Here is an 18,638-nt window from a genome sequence, read left to right on the forward strand (position 1 = left end):
CAGCGGCTTTTTCGATATGGACTGTGAAAATCAGATAGGTGCACCTGCTGCGGTACTTCTGGGGCAGATTTTTGGCATCTAGCCTGGTCATGTGACACGGTACAGACGTACTGGACTGCGGTTATCACCACATTATCTAGAATCATTGGTGTTGCCCTGGTCTGTTCACCCCAGGTATGCTTGTTGGGCCTGCTCCCCTTTTTAAAAGGTGCTATAGGTAGACTAGCTAGAATGGCATTGCTCATTGCGAAATGATGAGTGGCGATGGTATGGGATAGCAAACGTAAGCCCTCGGAGGCACAATGGTTTAAAGATTTGGCATATTGCAGGGAGAATCTGGTGTTGTATGCAGAAGAGCTGCCGGTGACCTCTCGACCAACTGATATTTGGGAACCCCTATTAATTTATTTGCGCTCCATTGCTGTGCATGATGCCCCTGATACAGAAGTTATATAACTGCTAATGCTGTCTTTGAATACGTTGTATTGTCATTGTATATATGTGGCAACCAGTGGAATCTACCTTGCTATGCGTACTTAATACGGCCTCTTTTCCCTTTCGCTGTTATGATGTTTGAGGATGTTATCCCTTCTTGCTAGCCTGTCATTGTCCGCATCGCCCTTATATTGCATTATTGTCGATATGTATTGTGATGCATTGTGAAAATTATAAATAAAAAATAAAAATAAAAATTATACAAACAAGTATTCTGAAAATCTCTCATCAAAGGTAAGAACAAAACGTTGTAACTAACTAAATAAAATTAGCTTAAACATCTTTTTGCTAAAACTATAACATGTTTTCTTTATATATCACAGATTAAACTTCACTAAAAATCCAACTAGAAAATTTAATGCTAAGATTTACCTCCTCTACAACAATAAAATCAACATTACAAAAAATATATAACAAAGTAAGTATATGACTTAACCAACATATAAAGTAAAGGATTTAAGGCTAATAAATTTAATAAAAAAGCAAAACATAGCTAACAAATACTTTTCATTTAACAGCTTCTACTAGAAGTCAACGTAACCACAACCTCAAGTGAAGAAACTTCATCAACTAAAAATAGTAAGTATATTTTTTTATAACAAAATAAAAATAGAGTCTAAATTATCGAAATAATCAAATTAACTAAAACTATAATGTTTTCTTTTATGTTTCACAGATTACACTTCACTAAAATTTCACCTAAACAAAACAAGGAATAACTTAAAAAACAAGGCCAAAATCAAAATTAAACAAAACAAAAATATAAAACTAAGTAAGTATATAAATTAACCAACAAATAGAGCAAACTAATAAAAAACAATAAATTAAATTTAAAAAAAGCAAAATATAATTAACAAATACTTTTTCTCTTCACAGCTTCTACAAACTTCAGCATACAACAACATCCATTAAATAAACGTCATCAACTAAAAATAGTAAGTATTTTTTTTCTCAACCAAATAAAAAAGAAACTAAATAAATGAACTAATCAAAGTAAATATAACACTTTAATAGAAAATAACATTTTGCTTTTAAACCAACAGAAAAAAAGAAACCAGTAAATCAACCACGATCATCGATAAAATATCCAACAAGAAAATTAAAGCAATGCAAATGTAAGTTTAGTTTCAATTATAATAATTATGCAAACATGTATTCTATTCAAGACCTTATAATTAATAAATATATATACATATATTCACAGATAGACAAAAAAATGGCAGAAGGAGCAAAATTAATCACTTCAATGTAATAAAACATAATAAATTACTATTCCAACTCCAAAACCAACTAAACTCAAAGAAAGTGCTGGATTTTAAACCATAATATATTATTTCTGTAATGCCAGCGGGGACCAAGCTTTAAAGGGTTGGATTTGTGGGTCTGGGATTAGCCATTGTAGATCTTCTTCACTAGGGGAGATATTACTTGAATCAGTAAGGGGTTCGAATCAGCAATTCAAATCCTCCCCAACTATCAACCATGTGGCGGGTTCAATAGTAGGCAAAAAAAGACCCAGTTGGTCTATGGTGGCAGATTCTTGACAGGTGGGAACAGGTCGGGAGTAGACATTAATAAGGGCAATTTTTATCTTTGAAGAGAAGGTAAGCAAGACACTGTATGTCACTCGAGGGGGTTGGGAGTTGATCAGCTCTACAGTCCAAATGTGATCTCACCCAGATAGACAGGCCCCCTGAGGGTCTGTCTCTACCTCTTGAAGTGGCTAAGATATTGAAAGTTGCAAAGCCCAACCTCTGGAAGTCTTCCATGGCCCAGGTTTCCTGGAACATACAAATATCCTGCTTGTCCATAAACAGCCCCCAGTCTGGGCAAGGTAATTTATTTTTAAGTCCTGCCAAATTCCAGGATAATATCGTCAAGCTATTGCCTTGCCCTTTGTTACCCGTAAGTGCCTTGGGAACACTAGTACTACGAGTATCAATATCCCTTGCTAAAATCGAGTGGTGTCTATCTAGTGTCCCTGTAGAATGCCCATCTCTAGATAGTGTATCCACCAGGGCAAATAGTGAGATACAGAAGGCCCCTTGATTTGTAACCTACTACCTTCTGAATCGGCCATCTGAGTTATATCTGTAGAGTTAGCTATTGTAGCTGGCTTCGACCCACTGCTCTTCTCCAGTCTAGAATCGTGCTCCTGCGAACCAGAAATCCTATCCCTCGTTAGACCTTCCTCTTGTCAATCTACCTCCTCCAGGATTCCATACCTATTATTAACTGGGATGTTGAATAGTAAGGGCCTGGGGGGAACATTCCATCCACCCTCCCTTAATGGTCTTGTTTGCCATCTCGGAATAGTGGAAGGGATGTAACCACTTGATGGCATTTGGTGCTGGCTATAGAAGAACTCCAGAGGGTAGAGTCTGATTCCTGTCGGTGTGTCCTGGGGATATGTAGTCTGGTTAAGTAGGTTGGTCACAGTATTGGGATTTTTAAAATTGATGACTACGCAGTCCCCTTGAACTTGTTGTTGTCGGTTTCCCACCCAACCTACTCTACGAACCATCAGCATTTCCCCCGCCCTACCATAATCGTACTGTCTGTGCTTTGCCAGCCAGAAGAGGCATTTATTTCTAAGGTCAAGTTGTGTTTCCCTCTTGCTAGATGTAATTACAGGGATTCCTGCCATCATGACTACATACGGGGAACAGGCAGGAGGTAGATTTATAGTCGGCAGATTAGCTGTTTCGGGCGTGACATTGGTCCCATCTGTAGGTGCCTGCCTGCTCAGGTTCCCACTTAAAACATAAAAAGGGACGTTGATTTTGTCCCTATCCCTTATAGGGGAGATATTGTCTGTGTCCCAGTAACAAAATTGGGACTCGTGTTTGCCTGGTAGTTATTGACGCTCAAGTCCCTTGTCTCTTGAGTTGTGGTGAGACCGGCGTGAGCTTGCCCAACCAACCCATCTAGAGATGTTAGGACAAGAGTGTCTGCCTGGCAGCCCATGTCTATCTCGTTTCCTGTTGAACGGGAGGGATTTAGATTGGAATGAAGTGATATATTCTCCCCAACTGCTATCAGTTTGTCTAAATGGTTGAGTAAAGGAGCCAATTCCTCTCTTACAATCACTCTTAACTGATTCTTCAATTCAGCCATCAGGCCTGATGCCCAAGGAGGGGAATTCAAGCCAGCTCTGGGGGATGGAAGACTGTGTTGGTTTTGTTCCTGCCCTTCACCCTCCTCAATGGTGACTGCAACATCCTCACACTATTTGGTCCTGCCTCAGACATTTGCTTTTGTTTCCCATTCTTTGGAATACTAGTAGTGTTCCTAGCTCTTCGGGCAGCTTTCCTAGTTGGGACGTCTCGGGGTGGTGGTGGCGGTGAGTCTGCTGGAGGAGTTTGGGAAGAAATTAGCAAGGCAGGTGGATCGGGTGGTGAGATACATAGGTCAGGTGTAAGTGACAATCTCCTTTCTCTCAGCTCGATTTCTGTATTGACGACCCCTATAGCTCTCTGCAGCATATTATCAATCAAGGTTGGAGGGAATGTTGGTGCACTGGTGGTTTTTGATTTGGGAAGATATGAACGGTCCATTGTGTGGACCGCCAGCTCCACAAGATGGCCGCCCGGTGAGGAGCTCCGGCTGGGGGCTCCCGGCCAGACATAGCCTTTTTGGCTAAAATCCCTGTATTCCCACATCCTCCGGGGATCAACCTACTCACCTGGGTTTCCGTCCTCAACTGCGGTCCTCGATGCTCCATTCCTGCGCTTGTGAGCTTGAGATTCTCGACAGAATTTGCGCTTGAGGCTTTCTCTCGCAGAGTTCCAGAGCCAGCATGGCCGATGTCCAGTGGAGCTGCTCAGTTCAGCTATAAGGGAGTGTGGCCCAGGTATCTCACCCCGGCCGACACCTACCCAGCCAGGCATCGGGCATAGCTCCCCTCTTAACTCCATTGCTTTCCTTCGTCTTCCCCGCCTTTTCCTCTTAATTAACTAGTTAACGACGTTCGACAGAACCTTTTGCTATGCTGCCGATGCCTCTTTGATCTCTCCGGAAGGCTGCTGAAGAGCCGGGCGGAGGCCCCCCTCCAGCCTCTGGGTCCAACTGATGCTGCCCTTCCCTACAGCCAGCCCGCCTGCTTTGCCTCCTCGCAGGACATCTGGACCGATTTGGGGGCATGGCGGACGTAAGAGGTCCCGGAGCCGCTCTCTGTGGCTGTCTGAGCCCATCGTTCCTCGACCGTGCTGGAGAGGCGCCCCCTCCGGTTTTCTCTGGACTTTGTTTTGGACTGTGCTGCTTCCCGTTCTGCAGACTGCTGCTTTGGCACCTGTGGTCATTCTTCCCTGACCCATGGACACCGGATTGGGCACTGCTGCCCCCGCTGTCCCCGCTGCCCCGAGCCTTTGCTCATGGACGGTGCGGCTTTGACTTTGGGGCCGACTGCCCTCCTCCTTCCTGACTCTCTGGCTCGTTTCCCCCTCTGGTTGCCCTCTGCTAAATTTGCTCTTGGTGTTTTGGGGAATTTGTTCCCTTGACTTTGTGATTTGGACCCTTGTGCTCCCCGCCTTTTTGTGACTTGCTTCTTTTACTCCCTTGTACTTGATCCGCCATGTTAGCAATCTCTGACCTCTTCCTCTGTCCCAGCCGGTCCCCAGCCGGGCAACCTTTCTATCGTCTCTCCGGTGCCTCTGAACTACTCCTCATTGTTGATCTTTTACCAGAGGCGGCTGGTGACATTTGAACGTGGTGGGGCGTAAATACTGTGGCAAGCGAGCGAGCCCGAACCACCTACGGTGAGGTTCAGGGGGTCTCGCCCGAGAAAATATTGAAAAAAGTGGGGGGCAAATGTTGCATTCTAAAGCAAATTTGAGAAGGAGGTGGCTTGGCGAACACATCTCTGGGAGTAGCCAGACAAGTCTCTTTGCACTTGCACAGATACATCACTCTCCCTGTATTCACATAGGCACACTACTCACCCTACACTCATTGACCCATTACTCACCCTTCCCCGACATCACTAAGCCTGCATTCACCCATCCACATCACTCACCCTGGACTCTCACAGGCACACAGCTCAACCTGCACTCACACAGACATCACTCACCCTTCGCTGCACTGCACTCAATAGGTTTAATTTATTACAGTCTAGGTATTTGTGATACTATTTAAAAAAAAAAAAATAATTTTAACAATATACAGAGAATTCCTTCAATTACATTGCTCACGGTGACCATAATGTGCCATATAGACAAAGCATTAAAACAACAGTGGAAATGATAACACCCTTATAGCATTCTGATTCGGTCCTGCAAAAATTCAGTCATTCCAATGTTGGTTTTATGGAAAATAATTATTTAAAAAAATAAACTTATGTGAAACAGGAAACAGACAAAAATTAATTTACATGGGCAACATCATAAAAGCGAATATAGATATCCTGCTTGGATCATAGCTAAGGCAGCAGTCAGCTGCAGCGCTTCATGACTTCCAGCCATGTGCAGTGCTTAACTATTTATGCTTTTAAAGTGCCCACCGCCAGTAGCACCAACAAGATTAAATAAAGCAGAGCAAATCTCAGAAGGCTTTGTTTAAACACAATACCGCAGTCCATCTGCCTCTCCAGGTGCGTGCACTCCTGATTATTGATATAGCCCTGTCATTTATAACAAAGTATGAGGCGCTGAGCAGGAGAGATGTTTAATATCCTGATTAATTAGTAATTGTTACCACAGGTGTGTGTATCCAGCGCTGTGCCCCGGCAGCGTGTAAAGGGCTGACCTGTGTGTACCCAGAAGAACGTTATACAGCAAGGGCTATTAAGTAGTATAGGCACAGAATTGTAGGTCTAGCGCCGTCTGCACTCCATGGTGTGTAGAGTTGTGTATCGGGCTGCGCTGCCTATTACAAACTGCTTATACCTGGCAGTTATATACAGCAGTGTGCCATTAACTGAACATACTCTCGCATATGTGCTATCAGTATAGATTTTCATATAGTTACCACCAACATTTACTCACCAGTGGGAATCAGTGGCTGGACAGGGGGGGAGGGCAATATAAATAAACACACGCTCTCTGTATTTCGGCCAGCTCTGAAACCTTGAGATTAAAACACCAAGTAACCCACCGCAAGCAATGATAATGCTCAGACCGAGCGGTGCCAACTGCCAGAGTCCTCTCAGCCACATCCGAGAGGCTCAGGAGCTAAACATACCAAAAAGGCCCATTTCCTCCCTACCTACACAATTTACGTCGTGTGTTCCTCAGTAGTGAACGTGTCAGACTGCAGCAGTCTGCTCTCCACCGATACCTACGGTGCCTGTGATGTATGCTGACCGCTGAGCCGCTCTCCACGTCCGAGGGCATCCTGCGTGCAGGCGCCAGCCGGGAGGCGCGCGTGCCGGAGTGCGTGTCGGTGCCCATTGTTCCTGGATGGAGCCATGCATGCTGGGCTTCTATCTTTAGCGCGCTGCGCTCCCAAGAGAGGGGCTGAACTTTGGAAGGACAGGACCACTAACGCCCACTCTCGGTCTTGTTATCTTCAGCAAAACAAAGGTGTGAACGAGCAGAAAAGTGCCGCTATTTTAATACAGGAAAACTCGCTAACATTCATTTCAAACTGCGTACCACAGCCATTTAAATTGAGGCAGAGAAGTAGAGTTGAGTTTTCTCGACCATCAATCACTACGTGCACCCAGTTGCGGCTTGCGGCGGGGGGGAGGGGGGGTGGTGTATGTGTCGCGCGGGGGGGGTATCGCACGTGGGGGGGTGTAAATAAATGTAAAAAAATCCTTATCCTACCTGAGGTCTGACTCCTGAGCACGTCCGCGCCTCCTCGGGTCCGTCCGTTGGCACATACAGCGGTACAGCCCCTGCCAGCAGCGCCAGGATTGGCTTAGGGCACGGTTACGGCTCGCCCGCCTGCCCATTAGGAGACCGAGGTTTGAGCCTTTGCTCAACCCTCGGTCTCCTAATGGGCATGCGCCAGCCAGAGCAGACACAAGTGCGCATGACTGGGCACAGAGCGAAAATTTGCTCACCTTCCCCAATCATGCGCACTTGTGCTGCTGCCTGTTGCCCCTGCCTGGTCTGTCTGACAATCATGTCAGTCAACGTGACGTCGGACCGCCCACCCCCGGGTGGGCGGGCGACGTCATGCTGACTGACATGATTGCCAGTTCTCCTCTTTGAACTTAAGTAAACTGATTCAGTTTACTTAAGTTCAAAGAAGATTCCGATGCTGCGGGCGACGCTGCGGGCGGGGGGGCTACGCCCCAACGCCCTAATGGACGCACCGCCACTGTCTTTTACTATATCTGGTTCCCTCTCTCGTTTTGTTTCACTCTCACTTTTCTGTCCTTATCTGCCTTCCTTTCCCTTTCTTTTTGTCTCCTCCTCGTCCTTCCCCTGCCCCTTCTTGTCTCCTATTTTCTGCCGCTTCTACTGTTATCCCACTGCTTTTTGTTGCCTCACCTAGCATCTTCGTTTGCCATCCTCGAGTATTCTCATGTCCTTAACCCCTGTTTTTACTGTGTAACTTTGTGTAATTTATTGTACTTCTGTAGATACTCTTGTAAAGCGCTCCGATACCTTCGGGTCTAGCCAGCACTATATAAAACTCATAAAATAAAATTAACGTTTCCCCATTTTACAATCCAGTACAACTCGAGCACCTAACCAACAAATTAGCAGCACCCTTTCACAGTTCAACAGCGAGTGCTTTCAGCTTTAAGTAATACTATAACAAAGAAAATAATACTACCACCACCCAAACCAAAAGCTTAGTTTTAAACGGCCATTATTATTATTATTATTATTAGGGAGGTTTATAAAGCGCTTGGTAACGCTCGAAAGCGTGTCCCCGCGCTACAGCTGAGAGACTCAGAGCAGTAGTGAGGAGTAGGCACGACTATCTTGAAAAGAGGAGAGTTTTTAAATTCTTCCGGAAGCTGGATTCCCAGGGGTCTAGGCGGAGATTAAGAGGCAGGGCGTTCCAGCGCTTCGCTGCCAAATGGCGAAAAGAGCGTCCACCCATACGAGCCTTTCTGACCCTAGGGACCACAAGTAGACCTCCGTGAGAAGAGCGCAGAGCGCGAGAAGGTTCATACCTGATAGCAAGGTTCTGGAGTGGTCTGGGAGCTTTCCGAGCAAGGATGCGATGGCAGGTACAGAGGGCTTTAAATTCCACTCTGCTTCTCACTGGCAGCCAGTGGAGAGTGTGAAGGGCAGCTTTCGAATCCGATCTATTAGGAATTTTAAGGATGAGTCGGGCTGCCGCGTTCTGCAATACCTGGAGGCGGTTTATTGCCTTACAGGTGGCTCCTAAGTACAAAAGGTTGCCATAGTCTAGGAGCGATGTCACGAGGGCATGTACCAACGTTCTCCGGGCGGACATAGGAAGGAGAGCAAGGACCTTGCGTAAGATTTTTAAAACGCTAAAGCAGACACCCGCCACTCGGTTTATTTGGGGTCCAAAAGACAGGTCAGCATCGAGCCATACGCCCAGGTTTTTTACTTCCTGACGGGGCATAGGTGCTTGCCCTAGGCATGGGGGCCACCATGCCGACGACCAGACGGAAGGACTCCCCCCCACCACGAGTACCTCGGTCTTGTTGCCATTTAATTTCAGGCAATTAGTGGACATCCAGGTTGCAAGATCTTGCATGCAAGCTCTGAAGCTGTCCATAACAAGTCCGGGCGCTCGAGAGAGGGAGATAACCAACTGCGTGTCATCGGCATATGACACGATTTCCAATCCATGACTCGCGGCAATTGAAGCCACTGGAGAGACATAAAGATTAAATAAAGTTGGGCTCAGGGACGATCCCTGGGGAACGCCCTGTCCCAAACCTATGTCTCTAGAGTAGTGATCACCCAGGCGGACTTGGAAGCTTCTCCCAGTTAGGAACGATTGGATCCATTGAAGTGCAGCCTCAGATATTCCTCCGTTATTCAGACACTGTAGCAAGTTGGCATGAGCAACAGTGTCAAATGCTGCACTCAGGTCCAATAGGATGAGGGCCATGGTGTGACCCTCATCCGCCCCCTGACGTAGGGATTCCACCGCCGTCAGTAATGCAGATTCTGTAGAGTGACGGGGACGAAAACCGAATTGAGTATCGTGTAATAAGGTGGCTTTATCAACAAAGTCCATCAGTTGTAGATTGACCGTTTTTTCGGCTACTTTGGCTAAGTATGGTAGGAGAGAAATTGGCCGCAGGTTCTCAAGTTTCTCAAAACTAATGGTAGGTTTCTTCCTTAAAGGTAGGACCACCGCCCTTTCCCAGTCTTTAGGTACTGTCATGGTACTAAAAGACACGTCTAGTAGATGTCTGATGTAAGGTTCTAATACCACCAGACAATCCACTAGACGTTTAGGTGTGGTAGGATCCCGTGGAGAACCCGACCTCACTGATCTACAAATTTTTAGGAAGTCTTCTGGGGGCGGGACGAAAAAGTTGGTCAGTCTGCGTCTATCACCCCATTCCCTGGGGCTTTCGACAAATTCTGTCCCAGTTATAGGCTGCGTTGGGAACGCTGAATAGATTTTGGCTATTTTTTCTGAAAAGAAATCTGCAATTTTATTGCATGATTCGGGGGAACAATCAACTGGGGTATTGATTGATTTTCCGCTCGAAAGAGTTTTATAGAGTGAAAACAGCTCTTTCGTTGAGTTACCAGCTTCACTGATTCTGGACGCATAGTATGCTGCTTTAGATTTTCTGATTTGACCATGGTAAAGTCGTCTGTTAGTCAAGTAGGTGGCTCTAGATTCTTTGGAGAAGGTCCTACGCCAATCTCTTTCGGCTCTTTTCAGTGTGGTTTTCATGGTTCTTAGTTCCACGTTGAACCATGGGGCAGTTTGTTGAACACGGCCCCCGGATTTGGTTTTTTGAAGAGGAGCTGTAACGTCCAGTGCCTCAGAGATGCGATTGCAAAGATTAGTGTTAGCTGTGTCGGCGTCCTCCCCCCCCGGGCTCCCCCCCTTGGTCAGTGCCTCGCAGAATTTAGGCTGGGAGAAAGTAGCCCAATTCCGCCTAAGATGATACAATAATGTTGGCTGCGGGGGTGTGCTTCCAGGAATACGAATGGAGAAAGGGACTAGATAGTGATCCGACCAGGGGATGGGAATAGGGGTTATAGCTTCTATTTCCCCCCAGTTTACAAATATGGGATCCAGCAGGTGACCTAACTGATGTGTCGGACCGCTAACAATTTGATTCAGTTGGAGGGCACCTAAAGCCTGACTGAAATTCTTACTGGCGCGATCTAAGGGGTTATTGAGGTGTAAGTTAAGGTCTCCGAGTACCACAAATTTGTCATTACGTAAAGCAGTCTCCATAATGCCTTCAACCAGACTTTCCTCAAACTTGGCTATAGGGCCTGGGGGTCTGTAGATTAGCATGCCCTTTATCGTATGGCTATTAGTCACTTTAATAGTGAAACTCCCTGCCTCACAATCCAAGGTGGGAGAACTGTCCAATTGGCATTGCAAGCTTTCTCGAGTTACAATTGCAATGCCCCCTCCTCTGCCTATGGGTCTGTCCTGTCTGTGTATTGTATATCCTACTGGAAGTGCCTCCAGGGCATCGGATGTAGACTCATTGTCTAACCACGTTTCTGTTAGGAATACAAGGTCCCAGTTTTTCTCAGTAAGTAGGTCATATAGATCTAACTTGTGTTTCCTTAATGAGCGTACATTGAGCAGTCCGCAGTGCATGATGTAGTCCTTACTGTTCGTAATCCTACCAAGGTCATAGGAGAAGTGGCAGTGTTCGCAGCCTATGTTGTCTTCTACTCGAAGTTTATGCTTGCAAGAAACATTCACATTTCGGCGTAAGGCAAGTAATTCCTGCTTACTCCACCGTGTGTGATTGTCCCGAGGGGCATGGGGTAAGGCCCTGGACCGTGTACGATCGCGGACGGGCGCAGACGGGCTGGACTTAGGCGCGACTTCGGCGCGATGCCGGCGCGCCCGCTGCGCTCGCCCGCTGCGCGTCCGGGGAAGGCGCATTGAAATAGGGGCGGGAGGCGTGGCCTCGAGAATGGGCGTGTCTGGGGGGTCAAGCGCGCGATGGCCGCAGCGCGATTCTCCACCTCCAACAACGCTCGAATCAGCTGCGCTAGTGCTATCCCAGCTGCAACTAGGTCCGTGGAGTGCAAGTAAGTGCAAAGTACTTTGTTTAAAACACAGAGTAAAATCACAATTTTAAAAATAATCGGCCAGAGTTCTCCCGGCTTTCCGCCTCAGGAGGCCATCAGACATTTAAGTGTCCAAGTCTTTACAACTTCTGCGAGGATACCAATTTTGGGGAGGCCAGGCTAGAGTGGTATCTTAGGGATGTGGTGTCACAGTAAAAAAAACAAAAAAACAATCGTATTGGCAAATAAGCTGGCAGTCCCGCTCCGGCTAGTTATTTCCTTCCCCCTGTAATGTTCAGGAAGCTCAACACCAGGTCTAGGGATACAAGAAATAACCTGGTGGTAGGTGGAGCACTTGGCCAATACAATATACAAAACCGAATCGGAAGGTCTTACCCACTTAATCAGATGTTACAAGGTGGGCCAAAGAGTTGTGGCCCTGCCCTGCCTCTTCCTGTCGCTGTGTCAGAGCTCACCTTCAGCTTCTCGCTGATTACTGTTGTCTTGCACAGGAACAGAAGTCGCTAGCTTCCCGACTCCACCTACCAACCACTCGGCTCCAAGATATGCTTTGGCGCCAACTGATTAGTGAGGGGGAAGGGGGAAAGTGGATAAAATAATAAACAATAAGAAGAGACTGGTTCTGGATCTTCTGGTTTCCTATCTGGAATTCTTCTTCTGCTTTCGGTCTGCTACTGTAGACTCCTAAAGGTAACTAAACACACAACAATTTATTATTTCTCCCTCTCTACTCGCTACCTACCCAGAATCCTGAACTCTGTGCTGCTCTTCCTGTCAGACTCTGACTTCTTCTTTTCTTGTTATTGCTGTTGCTACTTATCTGTAAACCATGTATCTATTAGTCAACCTTTTCAATCTTTTATGTGTTATGCTTCTACTCTTTCTCTTTTTAAAAACCTACCAGTAGTTTTAATTTAGTGGTAGCTTTCTCTTTCCTCTCGTAGTTTTTTCTTTATTCTGCTTTTTCTTTTATATTCTAAGCTGTCGTCTTTTTGATAATCTCTTCCTGTGTTTTCTCTCCTCAGGTTATCACTGTGTTCGGTTAACTCAGGTGAGACTATCTCGTTTGTTCTCTAGTTTACTTTTCTTTGTCTGTTTGTTGTCTTTTTATCTCTCTAGACCTTTTTCACAATATTCATAAATGTTCTCTTTTTCTCTTACAGGACTCTGAACGCTTATCGCTGCTCACGACAGTAAGTCTTTAATTATTATTAGCGGTTCTTCATCACTAAACATTATTTGACATTAATGTGCCTGTAAATTCTTCCTATAATTCACTTAGCTTTCTACTTGTTCTTTTTCAGGGCGCTGCTGAAGTCTTCACTCGTTTTCTGAAGAGACGAGGTGACTCCGTACTCGACTCCCGTAAGTAGTCCTTCTCGGATTCCAAGCGTCTTCCTTTCTTCTTCGGTAAGTATCAGATTCTTGTCTAAGAATGATTCACCAAGGGTTGCTCTCAAGAAAACTTCTACTCTAAAAGAATTCACTTCAAAACTGGGAACACTCGCGGAACCTGACTTCTCTGAGGGAATGTCTTAGTGAAGTGCGCAATACTTCAGGCGTGCGCGCGTCACACAGTCTCTCTGAATTTCCTAACAACTAGACCGCAGACCCCAGCGCCTTAGCGGCCATCTTGGAATTGCGGGCATGCCACCAACTCGACCATTGAAGCTTATTCCACACCGAAGCGCCTCTTGAACTTAATCCCTTGCGCTTCGTCTTGGAACTCACGTTAGGGATCCTGACAGTACCCCCCACCAAGGATGGTCCTCCCACTCTGGGCTTGGTTGGATTGCGCTGATAGAAAAGTCTTATTAGTCTAGGAGCATGAACATCTGAATCTAATTCCCAAGACCGCTCCTCAGGACCGTAGCCTTTCCAATCTACCAAATAATACAGTTTTCCTCTAACTAATTTTGAGTCCAGAATTTCTTTTACCTCGAACTGCACTCCTGTATCTAGCTGAATTGGTTTTGGAACTAATTCCTTTCTCAAATTAGGAACTGCCTTCTTCAAAAGGGAAACATGAAACACAGGGTGTATCTTGAATTTGGAGGGCAGAGTCAATTTATAAGTCACTGGATTAATCTGCTCTGCAACAGGGTAAGGACCAATAAATCGTGGCTGGAATTTTCGGTTCCCTTTTAGTCGTAAATTTTTTGTATTCAACCAGACTTTATCTCCAATTTCTAGTGGAGGAGGTATCTTTCTTTTCTTATCTGCGTACTTCTTATATTTCTCCTTAGCCTGTTCGAGATTCTTGATGCTAATTCATGTACTGAATTTAAATGAGTCACCAAATCCTTGACTGCTGGGACTGAGAGCTCCACATCTTGTACTACTGAATTTGGATGTCTACCATAGTTTAAGTAGAACGGAGAATACCCAGTGGACACATTATTCGCGTTATTATGAGCGAATTCTGCTGTCCACAAGTAGTCCGGCCATTCTCCATCCTGTTTCAGCGAGAACAACCGTAAATATTGCTCCAATTCCTGGTTCACTCTTTCTGTTTGTCCATCCGTCTCCGGATGGAAACTGGTGGAGAAACGGGTTTCTACTCCTAAACCTTTCATAAAGGCCTTCCAGAAATGTGAGACAAATTGGGTTCCCCGGTCAGATATTATGACCTTGGGTATTCCGTGTAACCTGACAGTCTGTGTACTAAAATGACTTGCTAACTGTTTCGCTGTAGGGATTCCTTTTAAGGCCAAGAAATGTGTCATCTTCATGTATGCATCTACTATTACTAGTATTGTATTTGTCCCATGACAGGATGGTAAGTCTGTAATTAAGTCTAGGGTAATTGTATGCCAAGGATGAGGAGGAATGGGCAGAGGTTGCAATAGCCCCTGGGGAGCGTGCCGTTCTGATTTTCCCTGAGCGCATATCTCACAAGTCTTTACATATTGTTCAATGTCCTTACTCATCAGTGGCCACCAATATTTTCTTTTGATTAAATCTGCTGTCTTGAACTCTCCCTTGTGCCCAGCCAACAAGTGATCATGACATTCCTGTAGGGCTTGTTCCTGCAACGCAGTAGTCGGCAAATACAAAGCACCTTCTTTAAATGGTAATTCATCTCGAACTTCTCTCCCAGGCTCGAGTTGCGCCCACTTCTGCATTTCTTCTGGGGTTAGAGCTTGCTTTACTTTTTCTTTAAAGTTCAGTATGTCTGCGGCGCCGACAATCTTAGCTTCCGGAATTATCACTTGAGCATTTTGTGGTCTTCTTTCTTCTCCGGATTCCAACCTGGACAAGGCATCCGCCTTTCCATTCTGTGCACCCGGCCGATAAGTTATCACGAAATCATAATCAGCAAAATACAGTGACCAACGAAGTTGGCGAGGTGTCAAGGTTCTGGCTGACTTCAGGAATTTTAAGTTACGATGATCTGTGTAAACTGTTACCACATGGTGGGCTCCCATTAGATAATGTCTCCACTCCTTGAAGGCGTCTTTTATTGCCAACAACTCTTTTTCTGTAATTGTATAATTAATTTCAGCTGGTGTCAACTTCCTAGAACGATAAGCCACCGGGTGTAATTGGCCAGTTTCCTTATTCCTTTGAGAGAGAACCCCTCCAATCGCTAGGTCCGAGGCATCAGTCTCAACATAAAAGGGCTCCATCGGATCGGCATGAAGGAGAATGGGTGCCGTGGTGAACTCAATCTTCAAATCCTTAAAGGCTTGCTCTGCTTCTCCCGACCATTCGAATTGTGCCCCTTTCTTCAGTAGTCAAGTCAAAGGTAGTATTCGTCGATAGAATTCTCCAATAAATCTCCGATAAAAATTTGCAAACCCAATAAACGCTTGGACTTCCTTGACACTAGTGGGTGACTTCCATTCTTGTACTGCTTGAATTTTCCGTTTGTCCATATGAATTCCTGTTGGCGAAATCACGAAGCCCAAAAATTCTAGCTGTGGAACTCCAAAGGCACATTTCTCCAACTTGACAAATAATTTATTCTCTCGCAGTTTTTGTAAAACTCCTCGAACTTGTGTTTGATGCTCCTGCGTATCCTTTGAATAAATCAGTATGTCGTCAATATACCCAATTACACATTGATCAATAAATTCACTGAGTACATCATTTATAAAGTGTTGAAACGCTGCAGGTGCATTACACAACCCATAGGGCATAACCTGGTATTCAAATAGCCCCAAGCGAGTCCTGAAGGCCGTCTTCCACTCGTCTCCCTCTCTAACTCGAATAAGGTGATACGCTCCTCTTAAATCCAACTTCGTGAATATCTGTGCTCCTTTGATCTGGTCCAATAAGACGGAGATCAGAGAAAGAGGATACCTGTTCTTCTTTGTTATTCGGTTGATGGCTCTATAGTCAATACACGTTCTCAACTCTCCCTGCTCCTTCTTAGGCACAAAAAATAGTGGCGAGGACACTGGAGATTGGGATGGACGTATAAATCCATTGGCCAGGTACTTGTCGATGTATTCTCTCAGGTGATGATTCTCTCGTTCGGTTAAGGCGTACACTCGACTGCAAGGCAAGTTCGCCCCTGGCTCTAGGTCTATCTTGCAGTCATAAACACGATGAGGCGGCAGTTGCTCCGCTTGCTGTTCGTTGAAAACGTCCTCGAAATCTTGATATTCTGGTGGTATTGATTGCGTCTTTATTACGCACACAGAAACTTCTGCTGAGCATAAGGCGTGAGCCGGGTTCAGTTTATTTGTTTCCTTGAAAGCTCCAAAACAGTTCTCTCTGCAATATGCTGAGTTCATTTCAATTGTTCTGTCATTCCAATTAATTGAAGGATTGTGCTCCGTGAGCCATGGAAGCCCCAATATAAGTTGAAATTGAGGGGCATCAATTAAATTAAAGTGTAAAGCTTCTCTATGCCCATTCTCTTGAATCAGCTCCACTAATTCTATGTGACTTGTGATAGGCCCTGAGGATAGATTGGTACCATCAATCGCTCTAACTGGTTCACTTCTATCCTTGGCGATTGCTTGCAGCCCAATTTTTGCCCCGAATTTCAGATCGCAGAAATTACCTGTGGCTCCTGAGTCCACCATCACCGTTACTCCTTTCATAGTTTCTTGTCTGAACCGGATTGTCACAGATAGAATCAAATGGGGGGAAGACGACTGTAAAGTATTCGCCAACCGATGTTCCTGGGGAGTTGATTTTAGATTCGCATCCACCTGCACAACTCCTTCTACAGGTGGTGCTGCGAGTTTTCCTTCGGCTTAAATGAACTCTTTGGCTTTTTTGGACAATTCCGCACAAAATGCCCACTAGATCCACAGTACATACATAAATTGCTGACTCGCCTTTTCTCCTTTTCTTCTTTAGTAAGCGGCCCCCGTATGGTTCCTATTTGCATAGGTTCAGATCCTGAGATTCCTTCTGTGCCCCTTCCTGCTTCAGCTTTCGCTCTGTCGAAACGCGGAACAGTACTTCTATATTCTCGTCTTCTCTCTCCCCTTCGCTCTCCCTGCCGGAAATCCAGTTCTAGTACCAGGTCTATTAAGGCGTAAATTTCAGTTGGACGGTTCGGTATTTGAGCCAACCCATCCTTTAGTTCATCTCGCAGGCCTCGATAGAATATTGCTGTCCTATTGTTCTCCGGCCAATCTGTTTCCATTACTAGTTTGTTGAACTGAGCAAGATAAGCCACTAAGTCTCTATTTCCCTGCTTCAGCTCCAATAGTTCGTTATCTACAGCTTGAGAAATCCGTCTTCGGTCAAAAATTCTCAGAAATTCTTTCTTGAACTCATCAAAATTCTGCAATAATGGATCATCTCGCGAAACTATCGGCATCGACCATGCCGCGGCGTCTCCACTTAGATATGACAAAATGAAGGCTACCTTAGATTGCGCATCACGAAAAATAGAAGGGCGACACAGGAAATTAAGTGAGCACTGTGTAATAAACACCTGCGCCTTTTGTGGGTCCCCACTAAATCTCTCAGGCGCTGCCAACGGTATCACTGGCGATAAGGAATGTATTACTTGTGTTGCCAGCTTATTTGTGTCTCCCATAGATGTGGTGGGACCCTCCCTTCCGGCTGAATACGGTTGCCTTATTCTCTGTGCTAACTCTGCCGTCTCTTTCCTAGAATTCATAACCTCCTGCCTTAGGCTTTGATTCTCTTCTTTAACTCCTACCAGTTCCTTTTGTATCGCCTCTAGGACCGACCCTAAGGTCTGTAAATTTATTCCTTCAACCATTTCTTTTCTGTTCGGGTGCAAGAATTAGGACGTGGGCACTTCACTCTGTCAGAGCTCACCTTCAGCTTCCCGCTGATTACTGTTGTCTTGCACAGGCACAGAAGTCGCTAGGTTCCCGACTCCACCTACCAACCACTCGGCCCCAAGATATGCTTTGGCGCCAACTGATTAGTGAGGGGGAAGGGGGAAAGTGGATAAAATAATAAACAATAAGAAGAGACTGGTTCTGGACCTTCTGGTTTCCTATCTGGAATTCTTCTTCTGCTTTCGGTCTGCTACTGAAGACTCCTAAAGGTAACTAAACACACAACAATTTATTATTTCTCCCTCTCTACTCTATCATATCTTTTTCCTTTCTTTTCTCTGTGTGTTCGCTACCTACCCAGAATCCTGAACTCTGTGCTGCTCTTCCTGTCAGACTCTGACTTCTTCTTTTCTTGTTATTGCTGTTGCTACTTATCTGTAAAACATGTATCTATTAGTCAACCTTTTCAATATTTTATGTGTTATGCTTCTACTCTTTCTCTTTTTAAAAACCTACCAGTAGTTTTAATTTAGTGGTAGCTTTATCTTTCCTCTCGTAGTTTTTTCTTTATTCTGCTTTTTCTTTTATATTCTAAGCTGTCGTCTTTTTGATAATCTCTTCCTGTGTTTTCTCTCCTCAGGTTATCACTGTGTTGGGTTAACTCAGGTGAGACTATCTCGTTTCTTCTCTAGTTTACTTTTCTTTGTCTGTTTGTTGTCTTTTCATCTCTCTAGACCTTTTTCACAATATTCATAAATGTTCTCTTTTTCTCTTACAGGACTCTGAACGCTTATCG

Source organism: Triturus cristatus, chromosome 1_2 (genome assembly GCF_964204655.1).
Source record: "Triturus cristatus chromosome 1_2, aTriCri1.1, whole genome shotgun sequence".
Lineage (NCBI taxonomy): Eukaryota > Metazoa > Chordata > Amphibia > Caudata > Salamandridae > Triturus > Triturus cristatus.